At 45.4% G+C, this 18,392-nt stretch overlaps 1 protein-coding gene across 28 annotated transcripts in view; it reads right to left on the bottom strand.

Annotated features, from left to right (window-relative positions):
- CELF1 (CUGBP Elav-like family member 1) overlaps nt 1–18,392 on the bottom strand; it is a 104,216-nt gene that overhangs the window by 39,050 nt on the left and 46,774 nt on the right. For 9 of the 28 annotated variants that reach the window (XM_017346459.3, XM_008270634.4, XM_017346470.3 and 6 more), the window contains exons 2-3: nt 8,222–8,261; nt 1,006–1,077 (exon numbers count right to left, since the gene is read on the bottom strand). The exons of 11 other annotated variants lie outside the window; for them this stretch is intronic. The gene's annotated coding sequence lies outside the window, so the exon portion shown is untranslated. The remainder of the gene's footprint in view (nt 1–1,005; nt 1,078–8,221; nt 8,262–18,392) is intronic. 8 more of the 28 variants (XM_070070511.1, XM_070070502.1, XM_070070464.1 and 5 more) reach the window with 1 other exon arrangement.

Genomic DNA, 18,392 nt, shown 5'->3' with positions numbered 1-18,392 from the left:
TTGTGTGATTTTCCCTGGCGAAGCAGTACTAAGTGCACTGTCAGATAAATAGAGTGTCAGATCCATGAAGATAGCAGTGGCCAACAGAGCAGAAGAAACACAAACTTGTTTCACATCCTCCAAACTCCTCCATGCAAATTGGTTTTTGAGGTCTCCCAAAGCCTGAAACTACCTAAAGCAAAAACAGCTCACCTCATGTTTGCAAAGAAGAACTGGGCTATTGGGCTTGGTTTTAAACTTAGTGTCCATGTGCCAAAGATGGCAAATGAGCACAGTGCTTGGGGTCCCAAAGTAACTTGACGACAGTCACGTAGGGGGAGCAGTAAGATCACCAGGAGCAGGCCAGAGCCAAGCAGGGCAACCACTGGCCACCAGAAACACTGCTCACATACAACTAACTACCTTTCCTGATGGTGCTGAGGGCAGAGTATGCTGTCTCCTATTCCTCATCAGTGTGAAGAACTCTAAAAAGCCTTGATTCAGTAATGTTCACCGGTGGCACAGGCAAAATCTCTTCCCTAACTCTGAATCTTAATTTACAGAAGAAAATAAAATGAAATAGCAACATTCGGCTTCTTTCTTGATAGTATAACCAGGAAATAACTTAGTCTTTTCAGTTCTCTGATGACCTTTGTAAACAAACAAACAAACAAAGCCACCACAGTGATAACAGTGAAAAAGCACTGCAGCCTACCAGGGACAAACTCCAACATGTAAGGGAAGGACAGAAGAACGCAGACTAAGTCTCCTCTTCCTCTCCCTCCTCCTCTAAATTGTTGTGATATAAATTCACACATAAAAATGCTATTATGGGTGAGCAGTAGAAATGGATATACTTAGTAGTCAAGGCAGATGTGTGCTCCTGTTCCCAATTTAGCTCCACATCCCTCCAAACAGCAAATGGTGACATTTCAATATTTAGGCAATGACTCTAAAATTTTATCTCTGAAGGCTCACCAACTTTTATAGGCTTTCTTTCCATTTTTACCATTAGGGTTGCCTTACCTCAAAGATTTCACTTCACCCAAGCTCAGTTCATAACACAGGGAACTTTGAAAAAAAGAAGTTATGTTCAGCCTGTAAAGAAGTAAATGAATGAACTCCTAAACATAGTTACTTGAAAAAACAAAACTAAAAACCCATAGGCAATAAGAAATGGTAAGGCTTAAAAGTTCTACCCTGTGTAACACTGCCTGACATCTGTATGCACCTGACCCAGGAATGTAAACTGTTTTCTGTCCAACATCCAGACATAAAATTGTTAACAGCAGCTAACTACTTTTTGTTTTGTTGGAGACTCTGGCTTGCTGACCCACTACTTTGGAGGTAAAAGTAGCAGGAACTCTCTTCCATCCTATTATAGATATGATAAAGAAAACACAAGCTAGGTGAGAGAAGACTGTGCCACTGACACACAGTACACAATTCAACCACCACTGACTGTCAGGCAGGAAAGAGTAACCTTAGCCGGGACTGGTTAGGTTACTAGTTAGGTTTGTCCTACTTTCTCCTAGGTATGCTGGAGGTGATAACAGGTCTCTTCCTATAGAAAGCTACCTGGCCCAAGAAATAACTGAGTCAACAACCAAATTAGACTTTTTAAGCTTAAGAATTCCTTTGAAAAAGAATCAACAAATTTCAAGGAATCCTACTGGTACTGTCATGTTTTTATTATTCACTTAAAATAACATAAGCATATTTACTAGCAGTGTTTACAAAGCTATTAAAATCCATTTTTACAATCTACAAAGCAACACTGCTTTCAAACTAACAAGATGGAGATGTTATTACACGAAGAAGGATGCTTCTCTTTAGGCAGGTCATTAGAGTTAGAGTAATTAAATTCAGCATGCTTGTGGGAAAAGCAAGCACGAACAGGCTGGTGCCATGGCATGGCTGGTTCAGCTGCCATCTGTGACGCTGACATCCCATATGGGAGCCAGTTCAAGTCCTGGCTGCTCCACTCCTAATCCAGCTCCCTGTTATACACCCGGGAAAGCAGCGGAGGATGGCCCAAGTGCATGGCCCCTGGCTTTGGCCTGGCCCAGCCATGAACATTGCAGCCATTTAGGGAGTAAACCAATGGATGGAAGATCTCTGTCTCTCCCTAACTCTGTCAAATAAATAAAATAAATCTTGGGGGGAAAAAAAGCACAGAAATTAGTCACAAATCACCCTATTTTAGAAAACGGCTAAAAGTTGTGACAATAAAAACACTTATGGGAATACAAAAATGCAGAACTAAAAGTCAGTTATCTGGGCAAGTGCTGTGGCGTAGTAGGCTAAGCCTCCACCTACGGTTATGGCATGCCACATGGGTGCTGGTTGGGCCCAAGTGCTTGGGCCCCTGCACCCAGGTGGGAGACTCAGAGGAAGCTTCTGGCTCCTAGCTCCTGGATTCAGATCAGCCCAGCTCTGACTGTTGCAGCCACTTGAGGAGTGAACCAGCGGATGGAAGACCTTTCTCTCTGTCTCTCTCTGCACTACTCTCTCAAATGAGTAAATAAATAAAATCTTTTTTTAAAAAAAGTTATCCACAGAAAAATACCTGTAAGTTAAATGTCTATACATTTTCTAGGCTTTTTCCACAAAGGATACATTAGAAATAAAAGCAATGATGGCAGAAGTGGTTATAACCAAAGGTTTGCTGCAAAGGCAGCCCTAACTCTCCCTCAGTCTCTTCACCACCCCTGAACTTACTTACATGGTTTCCTCTTCTTTCCCTGGTTTCTTATCTGTCTCAGTTTTCTTTGCCTTAAATATACTCTACTTGTTCAAGGGCAACAATTCAAAGTCTAATTATGGGAGGGTAGGGCAATCAACTTGCTAAAATATTAAGAATCCAAATGGGAGTGGCTGTAGGCTCTAACTGTGATTACAGCTTCATGTTAATGTACACCCTGAGAGGCAGTGCTGATGGCTCAAGTAGCTGGGTCCCTGCCACTGACATGGGAGTTCTGGATGGACTTCCTGGCTTCTGTCTAGCCCAGTCCTGGCTATTGTAGGCATTTGGGGAGTGAACTAGAATATGAGAGATCTATCTCATACATGTTTGTATTTGTGATATTCAAATAAAAAAAATTTAATTTAACATTTATTTACTTATTTGAAAGGCAAGTGATGAGGGGGTATGTGGAGATCAACGTTCCACCTGTAGTCCACTCCCCAAATGGCCACAATAGTCAGAGCTGGGCCAGGTTGAAGGCAGGAACCTGGAACTCCATGTGGTCTCTCATCTGCGTGCAGGGACCCAAATATTTGGGCCATCTTCCACTTTCCACTGCCTTCCCAGGCACATTAGCAGGAAGGTGAATTCAGCGCTCCAATATGGAATGCCAGTGCTGCAAGCAGTGACTTAACCCACTGAGCCATAATCCCAGTGCCATAAATAAAATTTTTCAAAACATTAATCAATATACATAAGGGAAACATTCAAGAAAACAGCACACACCATGCACTCAGAAAATAGGAATAGAATAAAGTTAACAAGAAAATGTTGAAAAACTAGATTAGAAGAGATAATCGCTAGAAATCACAGCATTTGTTCTGCCAAAAGGGTGAGAGAGCAAAAGCCTAGGTGGCATGTGCAAACATCTATCTTGACTGATGCAACCCGGTGCTCAGTAACAGGTGAGCAATTTTCATATTTCCACCCCAATAATCGGAGTGTATGAAAGGGCAATAAAATGAAGCCTGGTTATATTAGTGAGGAGATTACAGACTACTACTAAATTGAAAAAGTCAATCTATGTAGTAAAAATCACTATTAATCTGCTGGCGAAAACTTAAGTACAAAATCTAGGGAAAAGTTGTAACCCCAGACTGTGAAGTCACTGGGTATGATCCCCTCCTAGCTGCTGGCACTTACATGTCAGGAGGAGTACAGAAAAGTAAGCAACCAGGGCTGGCGCTGTGGTGCAGTGGGTTAATCCCTGGCCTGAAGCACCGGCATCCCTAATGGGCGCCGGTTTCAGTTCTGGACGCTCCTCTTCTGATCCAGCTCTCTGCTATGGCCTGGGAAAGCAGCGGAGGATGGCTCAAGTCCTTGGGCCCCTGCACCCACGTGGGAGACCAGGAAGAAGCTCCTGGCTTCAGATCGGCACAGCTCCGGCCATTGTGGCCATCTGGGGAGTGAACCAGCGGATGGAAGACCTCTCTGTCTCTACCTCTCTCTGTAACTCTATCTTTCAAATAGATGAAAATAAATCTTAAAAAAAAAAAAAAAAAAATAAGCAAGCAACCGACACCACTTGAAAATAACCAACCAGAGTAATTGAATACTTTTATGGATTTGATTTTCACTTCTAAAACTCAGTACCTGAAACACTGGTACAATTAGTAGGTCTGCTAGAGCTACTAAATCAGTACCTTTTACATGTAAAAGGTGTGTGTGTGTGTGTGTGTGTGTGTGTATATATGTATATTACATATATATCTCTATATATGTCTAAATCAGTACCATTCATATGTAAAAGGTGTATGTGTGTATGTATATGTGTGTGTGTGTGTGTGTGTGTGTATAAATAAAATATATCCTAGGGGCGGGCGCTGTGGCACAGCGTGTTAAAGCCCCAACCTGCAGCGCTGGCATCCCATATGGGCACCAGTTCAAGTCTTGGCTGCTCCTCTTCTGATCCAGCTCTCTTCTATGTCCTGGGAAAACAGTAGATAGCCCAATTCTTTGGGCCCCTGTACCCATGTGGGAGACCAGGAGGAAGCTCCTGGCTCCTGGCTTCGGATCAGCTCAATCTGAACAGAGCTGTCATTTGGGGAGTGAACCAGCAAAATGGAAGACCTCTCTTTCTCTCTGGCTCTCTCTCTTTCAAATAAAATAAAATAAAATACAATAAAATAAATAAATAAATAAATAAATAAAATGCTGGGGCTAGTGTTGTGGCAAAGCAGGTAAAGCCGCCGCCCACAGTGCCAGCATCCCATTTGAGCACTGGTTCGAGTCCCAGCTACTCCACTTCCAACCTTGCTTTGTGCTATGGCCTGGGAAAACAGTAGAAGATGGCCCAAGTCCTTGGGCCTCTGCACCTGTGTGGGAAACACAGAAGAAGCTCCTGGCTCCAGATTGGCGCAGCTCCAGTTGTTGTGGCTAACTGGGGAATGAACCAGTGGATAGAAGATCTCTCTCCCCTCTCTTTCTGCTTCTCCTTCTCTAACTCTGACATTCAAATAAAGAAATAAATCTTTAAAAAATTATGCTGATCCAAATTGGCAATTATCTGTGTGGCATCCTACTTTGTGGAAGTTTCTGGTTGTTGCATTAATGTGACAGTTCAGAATAACTTAAAACTAAAAACCTTTGTAGGGTACCAATAAGAATCTGGACAGGGGGCCAGCAGTGTGGCATAGCAGGTTAAGTCTCTACTTGTGATGTTAGCACCCCATTTGGACACTGGTTAGAGACCAGATGTTCCACTTCTGATCCATCTCCCTGCTAATGCGCTTGTGAAAGCAGAGGAAGATGGCCAAAGTACTTGGGCTCCTGCACCCACATGGGAGACCCAGATGAAGCTCCTGGCTCACTTCAGCCTGGCCTGGCCCCAGTTGTTGTAGCCATATAGGGAAAGAACCAGCAGAAGGAAAATCTGTTTGTTTCTCCTCCTCTAACTCTGCCTTTCAAATTAATAAAAAATAGGTCTTAAAAAAAAAAAAGACTTAAAAAATGTAAAAATTTCTGAACTGGGGCAAGCATTTGGCAGAGTGGTTAACATGCTATGTGGGATGCCTGCACCTTATACTGTAGTGCCTGTTTGAGTACCAGCTCAACTTCCAATTCTAGCTTCCTGCTAATGCACCCTGGGAGAAGTCTGTGATGGCTCTAATAGTTGAGTCCCTGTCACATAAGTGGGAGACTTGGATTGAGTTCACAGCTCCAGACTTTGGCTTGACATTGCCCTAGCTGTTGTGGGCCTCGGGGAGTGAACCAGTGATGGATAATCTTTTGTCCCTCTGCGTTTCAAAGTAATTAGTTGATTTTTAAAAATTAACACTGGGGCTGGCGCTGTGGTGTAGTGGGAAAAGCCACTGCCTGTAGTGCCAGCATCCCATATGGGCACCAGTTTGAGTCCTGGCTGCTCCATTTCCAACCCAGCCCTTTGCGAAGGCCTGGGAAAGCAGTAGAAGATAGCCCAAGTACTTGAACCCCTGCACCCATGTGGGAGACCTGGAAGAAGCTCTAGGCTCCTGGCTTCGCTCTGGCCATTGCGGCCAACTGGGGAGTGAACCAGCGGATGGAAGACCGACCGACCTCCCTCCCTCCCTCTCTCTCTCTCTCTCTCTCTCTCTCTCTCTACTTCTCCTTCTCTCTCTGCGTAACTTCCAAATAAATAAATAGTTTTTTTATTTTTATTTTTTTTGACAGGCAGAGTGGACAGTGAGAGAGAGAGACAGAGAGAAAGGTCTTCCTTTTGCCATTGGTTCACCCTCAAATGGCTGCTGCAGCCGGCACACCGCGCTGATCCGAAGGTAGGAGCCAGGTGCTTCTCCTGGTCTTCCATGCGGGTGCAGGGCCCAAGCACTTGGGCCATGCTCCACTGCACTCCCTGGCCACAGCAGAGAGCTGGCCTGGAAGAGGGGCACCCAGGACAGAATCCGGCGCCCCGACTGGGACTAGAACCCGGGGTGCCGGTGCCACAAGGCGGAGGATTAGCCTGTTGAGCCGCAGCGCTGGCCAATAAATAAATGTTTTAAAAAAATTATCAGGATTGGCACTGTGGCATAGTGGGTAAAGCCGCCACCTGCAGTGCTGGCATCCCATATGGGCACTGGTTTGAGTCCTGGCTGCTCCACTTCTGATCCAGCTCCCTGTTAATGGCACCCGGGAAAGCAGTGGAAAATGGCCCAAGTGCTTGGGCCCCTGTACCCATGAGGGAGACATAGAAGAAGCTCCTGGCTCCAGCTTTGGATCAGCTCGGCTGTGGCTGTTACGGCCATTTGGGGATGGAAGATCTCCCTGCCTCTGCCTCTTGTAACTCTCCCTTTCAAATAAATAAATCCTTTAAAAAAAATTAACAAACTGTGGGCCATGGAGGGTTTACAAGAAAGAAAGAATAGAAATATTCCTTTAAAACTTCTATTTAAAATCTAAAATCACTGTGTGAAATAAAGCTTAATAATTTGTCATGTGTAGTAAGTTGCTTTGCCTGTAAAGTTACTATAGTATACTGAAAGGATATGACAAGGCCAAAGGAAGGAAAACCACTCCTCCCCTATACTTATCACTACTATCTCCTCCCCTAATCAGTACAAACGACTAGCAGAAACTCTTTCGTGACTAGTGTTCTCAGCAACAGTACAAGCTTAGCAATTCTACCGGAGCTTCCGTGACTAACCCTGATCTAACAAAAACCCTGTTAAATTGTGACTATCCGCACATCAAGTCAAATTTTCAGATCCCAAACTAGCTGTGTGACTCTCAGTGAACAATATACTATAAGCTTACACTTTTAAGTTTCGGTGCTGTTTTAAAAAATCAGTATGTTGAAAAATTCTGGGGGCCGGTGCCGTGGCGCAGTATGCCGGCATCCCATGTGGGCACCAGTTCTAGTCCCAGCTGCTCCTCTTCTGATCCAGCTCTCTGCTATGGCCTGGGAAAGCAGTGGAGGATGGCCCAAGTGCTTGGGCCCCTCCTCCCGCATGGGGAACCAGGAAGAAGCACCTGGCTCCTGGCTTTGGATTGGCCCAGCTCCAGCCGATGCGGCCATTTGGAGGAGTGAACCAGCGGAAGGAAGACCTTTCTCTGTCTCTCCCTCTAACACTATCTCTCAAATAAATAAAATCTTTTTTTAAAAAATTCTAGTTCAGGAGGCTAACCCACTAAGTTTCTTCCTCAATCTGTTCTAGTTTAGTAGGAGTTTCATGTATGAGATGATTAATAAGGCAGAGAAAGTTAATGGGAAGTGTCTAACAGAATACTTCTACCCCAAAATGCTCCTCCTCTCTCCTCTCCATTCTCCCCACTCCAAACAGAGTTAGCTCTACCAAGAAGTAAGCCCTCTCTGGGAAACAGCTAAGAAGAAAGAAGAGGAGAAGAGTAAGAAAACATCTCTAGCTTCCTAAGGATAGACATTTTGCAAACTATACCAAACAATGTAGAAGAGAAGTCATCACCTTTCTGAAAGCAACTTTTTCATATCTGCACAGCAGGTCTCATGCAAGAAGGTTAAAAAGATGGCCATGAAGCACACCCAGCCACGCAGCTGGCCCATACCTGTAGCTTTACACCTCCCTCTCTGGGCTATGTCTTCACTCTAAAAACCAAGGAAAAAAAAAAAAATAAGTGGGCCATGCCTATACTTCTCAAAACTGCAGATAAACAACTTTGTTTCAAATAATAGCCCCTCTGTCACCAAGGCAGCAGACAAAAAGCAAAAACAAACAAAAAAAAACCTCCCCCCTCCCATTTTTTAAGTGCCTTAAAGATATAGTATGTTTACTATCTCAAAGTTAATTTTAAAACACCAAAACCTGAAAAGATGGGGAAGTGCTGAAGCACTAAAAGACTTAAATAAGAGGCTTGCCCCCTAGGTGTTACAACAAATAGTCAAACAATGACCAGGATTTATGAGGCAGAATTTCAGCACATCTAGGTCACAACACAGTTTTTTTTTTTCCAAAGATTTATTTATTTATTTGAAAGTCAGAGTTACACAGAGAAGGAGAGGCAGAGAGAGGGAGGTCTTCCATACGATGGATGGTTCATTCCCCAATTAGCTGCAATAGCTGGAGCTGTGCAGGTCCGAAGCTAGGAGGCAGGAGCTTCTTCTGAGTCTCCCAAGTGGGTGCAGGGGCCCAAGGACTTGGGCCATCTTCTACTGCTTTCCCAGGCCACAGCAGAGAGCTGGACTGGAAGTGGAACAGCCGGGTCTCAAACCAGTGCCCATATGGGATGCTGGTACCTCAGGCGGCGGCTTTACCCACCACGCCACAGCACTAGCCCCAACAACACAATAACATTTAACATCTGCCTTTGGACAAGAGACTACCAAAAAGCTAATGGCTGTATAATTATTTTAGCAACTAAGGAGAGGCCACAGCTTTTCCCCAAAGTAACCATCCTGAAAGGTAGGTGCTGAGCATGAAACTTCAAAGGCAACCAAGTTCCTGCTTCTGTAAATGCATGTTGGAGGCCCTCGGTCAGTGATCAACCACTTAGGGGGAAAAAAAATCAGATGGGGAAGATAAAAGCAAAGAACTAAGCCACAAAACCAATTTGTTTTATTTTTAAGCATCACTGAACAATTTTTCAAATAAAGACTGATTCTATAAAGCTCCCCAAATTCCTACAAATTTCCAGTTACTACTCCTACCAGGAGAACTTGTCTGGCCCTACCTGTAGACAGAGTCACTGGAAAGTAGAATTCTGGCAGAAAAATCAAGACCCAGAACTAGGTAAGGAGACCCTCCATCCCACCCAGCCTCTCTGAAGACAAAGTTGCTCCTCAACTTGCATAAAATAGGTGCTCAAGTATTTTGATTGGTTTCACATGAATCTAGTTTCTAGTTTTGATAATGAAGCAGTGATACTTCCAATAACTTTTATTTTTTTGAAGATTTTATTTATTTATTTGACAGGTAGAGTTTTAGACAGTGAGAGAGACAGAGAAAGGTCTTCCTTCTGTTGGTTCACTCCCCAAATGGTCGCAGTTTCTTCCTGGTCTCCCATGTGGGTGCAGGGACCCAAGCACTTGGGCCATCTTCTACTGCTATCCCAGGCCATAGCAGAGAGCTGGACTGGAAGAGGAACAACCAGGACTAGAACCGGCGCCCATATGGGATGCCGGCATCAAAGGAGGAGGATTAACCCAGTGTGCCACGGCACCGGCCCCTCCAATAACTTTAATGTATATACTAACAACATAACTTCTAAAAGCATTTACTTGGACCCAGTCTCTATCATCAAAAGTTACTAAGAGAAAAGGGACTTCCATTATTAAATTCCCAATACTTCAATCCTGTGGCATCATCAACGTTTATGGTGAGGACTACTCTATGGATGCAGACATTAAAGAAGATACTCTGCATGTGGTCTCTGGGTAGATGCTGATGAAGAAAGCCTAGGCCGGCGCCGCGGCTCAATAGGCTAATCTTCCACCTAGCGGCGCCGGCACACTGGGTTCTAGTCCCAGTCGGGGCGCCGGATTCTGTCCCGGTTGCCCCTCTTCCAGGCCAGCTCTGCTGTGGCCCGGGAAGGCAGTGGAGGATGGCCCAAGTCCTTGGGCCCTGCACCCGCATGGGAGACCGGGGAAGCACCTGGCTCCTGCCTTCGGATCGGCGCAGTGCATTGGCCGCAGCGTGCCAGCTGTGGCGGCCATTGGAGGGTGAACCAACGGCAAAAAGGATAGACCTTTCTCTCTGTCTCTCTCTCACTATCCACTCTGCCTGTCCAAAAAAAAAACAAAAACAAAAAAACCTAACCCTAAAGGCCGTGGGCTGTCTTTCTTGGACAATGTGATCAACATCTAGGAGGTGCCCACATTTATTGAGATGCTATGTCTTGAGAGGGCTCTGGAGCAGTGGTTACCTTGAAGGATAGAAAATAAGTTAAATTTCTTTCTTTCTTTCTTTCTTTTTGTGATAGGCAGAATTAGAGAGACACAGAGAGAAAGGTCTTCCTTTACCGTTGGTTCACTCCCTAAATGGCCACTACAGCCGGCGTGCTGTGCCGATCTGAAGCCAGGAGCCAGGTGCTTCCTCCTGGTCTCCCATGCGGGTACATGGGCTCAAGCACTTGGGCCATTCTCCACTGCCTTCCTGGGCCACAGCAGAGAGCTGGACTGGAAGAGGAGCAACCGGGACAGGATCCAGCGCCCCGACCGGGACTAGAACCTGGGGTGACAGCGCCACAGGCGGAGGATTAGCCTAGTGAGCCGCGGCACTGGCCAGTAAGTTAAATTTCTGCTAGTTGGTGTTGTTCATGTTTCCCAAAATGTTGCATGGAACAGCACAGTGTGAGAAACACTGCTGTTTTGTGGGTAGTTTTTACAGGTGTCATTTCTTCCATCCTGAGAGATCAGACTCAGATCCCACGCCAGTCAGAGAATCTTCAGGGCAGAGAGGGCAAAAGAACTGGGGTTAAGAAAAGCCAGTATATGACAGGGTAAGGGACACATTCACAGGTCCCTGAGAAACAGCAGCCCTTGTGGAGTGAGGAACACTCTAACTGGCTAGCCAAGAGAAAGAAAAAGGGGATTCTTTTAAAGCATGGTGCGCGCACGCGTGCACACACACACACAGCAGTATTAGTCATTTTACTCTTACGCCATCCAAAACTCAAACACACACACAAAAGGAACAACACTGTTTTCCTCCACACTAACCCTTGTCACCTGGAGGACAGTCAGTGGTCCAATACCCAAGAAAGCATTTTCTTTAAAACCAGTCTTCCCAGTTCTGCTTTTCTTACATTCTGTTGCCTGTTCCGTGAGAAAACAGAAATACTCTGCGCAACGCTGGTTGGTATTTAAAAGCTTTAGGTATGAATTTTTTGTATCTTTTGTTTCATTTCTGTGGAGAACCAAGGGGCACAAGTTCTATGAGACTGTCCCAATTGCTACTTTCTTGGAGCTCCACAGATGGCTGCTTCTATTAGCATTATCTGCACCTTTCTCTATCACCACATAGAGACAGGGAGGTACTCAGGTGGTCCCAAAGAAGGGTTAAAGAGGTGCAGTAGGGGAGTGAGTGGCAGCATAGTTGTGGCCTAGCCAGCTGCTCCACTTCCCATCCAACACATTGCTAATGAGCCTGGGAAAGCAGAAGATGACTCAAGTACTTGGGCCCCTGCCACCCACCATGGGAGACCCGAAAGACGCTCCTAGCCACTGTGGACATCTGGGAAGTGAGCCACTGGACGGAAGATTTCTCTCTCTAACTCTTTCAAATAAATAATCTTTACCAAAAAACAAAAACAAAACAAAACAAAAGAGCTAAGTGGGAAAAGAAGCACTAAAAAGGTAGGAGAGGGAGAGGGGCCAAGGGAGAGCTGAGGAATAAACAGTATTGTCGCCTTGTGAAAAATGTTAAGATGCTTAACATGCAGCCTCATACGAAGTTTTAAAAACTGTTCTTGACTGGGCTGGCACTGTGGCACAGGGGGGTTAAGTTGCCACTTCTGAAGCTGGCATCACGTATCAGAAAGCTGCAGCCCCTCTGCTTCCAATTCAGCTCCCTGCCAATGTACCTGGGAAGGCAGGAGAAGATGGTCCAACTACTTGGGCCCTGTCTGCCACCCATGTGGAAAATCAGGATGGTGTTCCTGGTTCCTGGGTTTGTCCTGGCCCAGCCTGGAATGCTGCAGCCATTGGCCATCTGAGGAGTGAACCAGCAAATGGAGATTCTCTTTCTGACTTTCCCACCCCCTCTGTTGCTCTCAAATAATTTGCTTTTAGAAAAATTGTACTTGACTGATATGAAAGCTCTTAGATGTCCTAATGCCTTCCTTAGAGTAAGCAAGGTAATGAGCCAGTTTGCTGCTGCCCTACCCTGCTTGTATTCTGAATAAATAACAAAACACTGAACTGCCCAGGAAGATGGCCACTGACTCACAGTCACCATCAGCAGCTCTTGCATAGCGGGCACTGGCACAAATTCCAGAGACAAGGGCTGGTGGCACAGTGATGCTCAATGACCTACATAAGTTCTGAGCCCATGCACAACCTTGGCCTCCTCAGCAAGTCTCACTCCTATTGACAGTTATTAGTATATACCCTATAATAATTCCTTAAAAATCTTTTTGGTACAAAACAGGCAGCTAGTGAAGAATTTAGCAACTATTCAGAACAAAGGTTTTTAAATGTCCCTCCTCCTTCCTAAAGTCTATAGACTAATTTTAAAAAAAGAAAGCAGAAGTATTTTTCTCCTAAACATGAAAGTGAAAGTGGTCAGGCTGACAACAGAGGAGAGTCAAGCAGGCCTCAAATATTTGTCTCCCCTGGCCCTCAGGGTTACCCTAAGGCCCTCTAGGAAACTGACCTAGTGTGGATAATTCCAAACAGTAGATAATTCACAGATTTTATAACCAGTTTGAAATGAACTGCTTTTTAAACAGATTTTCTATCTTTAGAATCAATGAATTTAAGTTATCGGTGGTAACATATGTACATCCTCAAATGGATGGAATATGGTATTTAAAGCTCATAAATCTTTGTCAACTCAAGGTAGGGAGTCATGTCCAGATACTTGCAAAGTGATAATAAATAACAGCTAACATTTTTAAGCATTTACCACATGCCATGCCTTGTTTTGGGTACCTTATATATTATATATCATAAATACATATATTAAAAATATTTATTTATTTATTTAAAGATGTATTCTATTTATTTGAAAGCCAGAATTACAGAGGGGAGAGGAGAGAGAGATGGATCTTCCAACCACTGGTTCATTCCCTAAATGGCTGCAATAGCTAGGCTGGGCCAGGCTGAAGCCAGGAGCCGGGAGCTTTATACAGGTCTCTCACATGTGTGCAGGGTCCCAAAGACTTGAGCTATCTTCCTTCGATTGCTTTCCCAGGCACATTAGCAGGGAGCTGAATAGGAAGTTGAACAGCTGGGACTCAAACTGGTAGTTACATGTGATGCCAGCATCAAAGATGGCAGCTTACCCTGTTAAGCCACAGCACTGGCCCCTACTTATTTATTTGAAAAGCATGGTGACAGAGAAAGAGTGAGCAAGATAGATACCTTCTACCCCCTGGCTCACTCCCCAAATGGTCCTAACAGCTGGGGTTGGGCCAGGCCACAGCCAGAAGCCAGGAACTCGATCTGGGTCTCCCATGCAGGCGACAGGGCACTTGTACCATCTTACATTGCTTTACCAGGCACATTAGCAAGGAGCTGGATCAGAAGCAGACTAATGGGGACTTGAACTGGTGCTCTGATATAGGATGCAGATTAACCCACTGCACCATAATGCCAGCCCACCAATCTTGTAAGTCTCCACTGTTATGAGACCGTCAAGAAAATGCTTAAGTGTAGTGAAAAGTTCTACTGTTCCTCAGTAATTGTGTGACTTACCAACAAGTTAATCTGCGTCTCAAAGTATAAATTTCCTCACTTGTACCCCCCAAAAAGTACTTGATACATCTCAAAAGGCACTAAATCAATGCCCAAAATACAATCAAGCCACTATACAAACTTTCAACTAGACAAAGTAAGGGACAAGTAATAGAAATGAATTGGGAAAAGTGTACTCAACATTCTGCTGCCTTTTATATCTGCTTGCAACACTCTTGACTTCTTTTCTCTACTATAAGGATGGCTTAACAAGAAGGCTGGGCTCAGGTCTCTACTGTGGCCCGGGAGTGCAGTGGAGGATGGCCCAGGTTCTTGGGCCCTGCACCCGCATGGGAGACCAGGAGGAAACTCCTGGCTCCTGGCTTCGGATTGGCGCAGTGCACTGGCCGCAACACAATGGCCGCAGTGGCCACTTGGGGGGTGAACCAATGGAAAAAGGAAGACCTTTCTCTCTGTCTCTATCTCTGCTTGTCAAAAAAAAAAAAAAAGAAAAAAAAAAAAAAAAAAAAAAGAAAAGAAGGCTGGGCTCTTTTTTGTTTTGGAATATTCCATTTCACCTGCCCCCATACTCTAGAAAGCCCATTCATCAGATAAAACAATCAACTGGGGAGCTTTCCTGAACAGCCCAGTTCATCAGATGTAAAACTTCACCAGAGACATATGGTAAAATCCAGTAGTTTTTGCTTAGAGCAGTATCTACCTATTTTCTCTTGGGACTCCATAGCAAGGGAAGCACAGCTGCCATCAGATTCGAATTTAGGATCCTAGGTACACATATCACTACTAAAAGTGGACAGACTACTTCAAAGGCTAGTGCAGTAAATAAAATGTATAAACACACTCAGCAGAAATAGGTGAAATTAAGACTGAATGATTCTAGGGAAACTAAGCTTTAGTAAGTTATTCTTGCTTATTTGTAATATGGGGATAAACTGGTATCGGAAAGCCCATAATAAATGCTCTTTCTAGTCTTATCATTTCCAGGGCATCCTCTCCTACTATAGTAAGCTCTATGGTAGAAGAGTCCACAGGTCCAGTACAGTATCTGGTTTGGTTTTGACTTGTCTTTGTCAGCAGGGACAAGACTGACTGACTGACTTATTTATTTGAAATTAAAAGTTACACAGAGAAGGAGAGGCAGAGAAAGGTCTTCCGTCTGCTGGCTTACTCCCCCAATTGGCTGCAACTGCCAGAGCTGCACCAATCCAAAGCCAGGAGCAAGGAGCTTCTTCTGGATCTCCTACATGGGTGCAGGGGTCCAGGGACTTGGGCCATCTTCTAGTACTTTCCCAAGCCACAGAGAGAGCTGGGTCAGAAGTGGAACAGCCACGACTAGAACTGGCGCCCATATGGGATGCCGGCACCACAGGCGGAGGATTAAGCGACTGCACCATGGCACCAGCCCAGGACAAGACTTTTAATACTCTCTGTGCCATAGAAAAATTCTCTTCTTTCTTGTGACACTTGCCCTCTGGCTACTCAACTAGTCCCTCTGTATGATTGAGGGTAAGGGTGGTGCTTCTTGATCCCTGTTGACTATATGAGTCATCTAAGTGTGTCCTCTCCATGACATTAGTAGGGACATTTATAAACCGATCTCAACCTCATCTCCTTCTCCACACTGGCCAGTATGTTCATCCTTTCTGTAGTGGCAACAATATTTTCCCCAACTTTAAAAAAAAGAAATCTTAATTTTTGCCGGCACCGCGGCTCACTAGGCTAATCCTCCGCCTTGCAGCACCGGCACACCGGGTTCTAGTCCCGGTCGGGCCGCCGGATTCTGTCCCGGTTGCCCCTCTTCCAGGCCAGCTCTCTGCTGTGGCCAGGGAGTGCAGTGGAGGATGGCCCAGGTCCTTGGGCCCTGCACCCCATGGGAGACCAGGAGAAGTACCTGGCTCCTGCCTTCGGATCAGCGCGGTGTGCCGGCCGCAGCACGCCGGCCACAGCAGCCATTGGAGGGTGAACCAACGGCAAAGGAAGACCTTTCTCTCTGTCTCTCTCTCACTGTCCACTTTGCCTGTCAAAAAAAAAAATCTTAATTTTTTAAAAAAACAAATAACAGAAAATCTACCATCTTAACCACTTTTAAGTGTACAGTTCAGTCCTGTTAAATTGTTGTGGTAATAACTTTGAAAACTTGCATCAGGTTTCGTAACTTGGCACTCTCATATCTTCTCCTTGTCAGAGGAGAGCTAATAACCCTGTGCTATTTTACGCAAGACTATGTGAAGACGGTCTGGAAGGTTTCCTGTAGAAACCCCTCTCTCATGGGGCTCACAACCTTTGCTACAATGGTTTCCTCCAACTTGTTCCCATCCTTCTAGCTTAACCAAGACTATCACTAAGTCACCTACAAACCTAACTATATTTTTTTCATTCAGACTGTAAATACCTACCTAATTAAATCTCTACCACAGATGTGGGGATACTTAAAAGGCTCATGAAAAAGTGGGATTAAAAGATAATTTTGGCCGGCGCTGCAGCTCACTAGGCTAATCCTCCGCCTTGTGGTGCCGGCACACCGGGTTCTAGTCCCGGTCGGGGCGCCGGATTCTGTCCCGGTTGCCCCTCTTCCAGGCCAGCTCTCTGCTGTGGCCCGGGAGTGCAGTGGAGGATGGCCCAAGTGCTTGGGCCCTGCACCCACATGGGAGACCAGGAGAAGCACCTGGCTCCTGCCTTCGGATCAGCGCGGTGCGCCGGCCGCAGCGCGCCGGCCTGGAGGGTGAACCAATGGCAAAGGAAGACCTTTGTCTCTCTCGCTGTCCACTCTGTCAAAAAATAAAAAAAAAAATAAATGCTATGATAAGCACCTTTAAAAAAAAGATAATTTTGGTACAAAAAATTTGTTAACTCAAGTTTATTTTCTTTTTCAAAAAGATTTTTTATTTATTTTTTATTTTTTGACAGGCAGAGTGGACAGAGAGAGAGACAGAGAGAAAGGTCTTCCTTTGCCGTTGGTTCACCCTCCAATGGCCGCTGCTTTTCCTGGTCTCCCATGGGGTGCAGGGCCCAAGCACCTGGGCCATCCTCCACTGCACTCCCTGGCCACAGCAGAGAGCTGGCCTGGAAGAGGGGCAACCGGGACAGAATCCGGTGCCCCGACCAGGACTAGAACCCGGTGTGCTTGCGCCGCAAGGCGGAGGATTAGCCTAGTGAGCCGCGGCGCTGGCCTAAAAAGATTTATTTATTGGAAAGAGAAAGAGAAAAGGAGAGACACAGGGAGAGGTTCACTAGTTAATTCCCCAAAGCAGCCACATGAGCCAGAACTGGGCCAGGCTGAAACCAATAGCTTCATCTGGGTCTCCCACATAGGAGGAGGGGCCCGAGTATTAGGGCCATCTTCTGCTGCTTTCCTAGGCATATTAGCAGTGAGCTGGGTGGGGAGTGGAGGAGCCAGGACTTGAACCAGCACCTACATGGGAAGTCACCTAGGTGGCAGATTTACCTGCAACATCACTCCGCCAGCCCAGGTAGTCTATATTTAAGACCAGAATTAAAATTGGCCTAGGGGCCAGAACTGTGGCATAGTGGGTAAAGCCACAGCCTGCAGAGTCAGAATCCCATATGAACGCTGGTTCTAGTCCCAGCTGTTCCACTTCTGATCCAGCTCTCTGCTGTGGCCTGGGAAAGCAGTGGAAGATGGCCTAAGTGCTTGGGCCCCTGCACCTGCATGAAAGACCTGGAAGCTCCTGGCTCCTGCTTCAGATTGGCCCCCACTCCAGCCTTTGCGGCCATTTGGGGAGCGAACCCACAGATGGAAGACCTCTCTATCTCTGTGCCTCTGCCCTGTGCCTCTCTATAATTCTTTCAAATAAAGAAATAAATCTTAAAAGAAATGGCCTAAGGCTTGGCTTGACTTTGCCAATAGCATCCTTATCTATATGTTACAACATATAACATTTATTTCATAAAATGAACAAAACTGTTAAATCCTCTGAAATCATACCAAAAAGTGTGCAATAAAGTTAAGTGAGGGTGAGGGAGGTGAGCCTTTTCTTCTCATCCTTTCTCCACAATCAGTGATCTCACCTGCAGTTTTGTTATCTGCTCTTTCCATATGACCACAATGTTCCTAGTAAGTCATTTCACCTGCAAAGTAGCCCATTTTGGAGGTGCTCAGAAGAGGCAGAGAAAGAATGTGAAGCAAATTTTTTTTAAAGATTTATTTATTTAAAAAGCAGAGTTACAAAGAGAGGGGTGGGGGGAGTTAGGGAGGGAGAGGGAGAGAGAAGAGAGTTTCCATCTGTTGGTTCACTCCTCAAATGTCTGCAACTGCCAGGAAGAAATCAGGGGCCAGGAAGTTCTTTTGGGTCTCCCACATGGGGGCAGGGGCCCAAGGACCTGGGCCATTCTCCTCTGCTCTTC

This window comes from Oryctolagus cuniculus, chromosome 1 (genome assembly GCF_964237555.1).
Source record: "Oryctolagus cuniculus chromosome 1, mOryCun1.1, whole genome shotgun sequence".
In the NCBI taxonomy this organism is placed as follows: domain Eukaryota; kingdom Metazoa; phylum Chordata; class Mammalia; order Lagomorpha; family Leporidae; genus Oryctolagus; species Oryctolagus cuniculus.
This window is presented reverse-complemented; position numbering and strand designations above follow the sequence as displayed.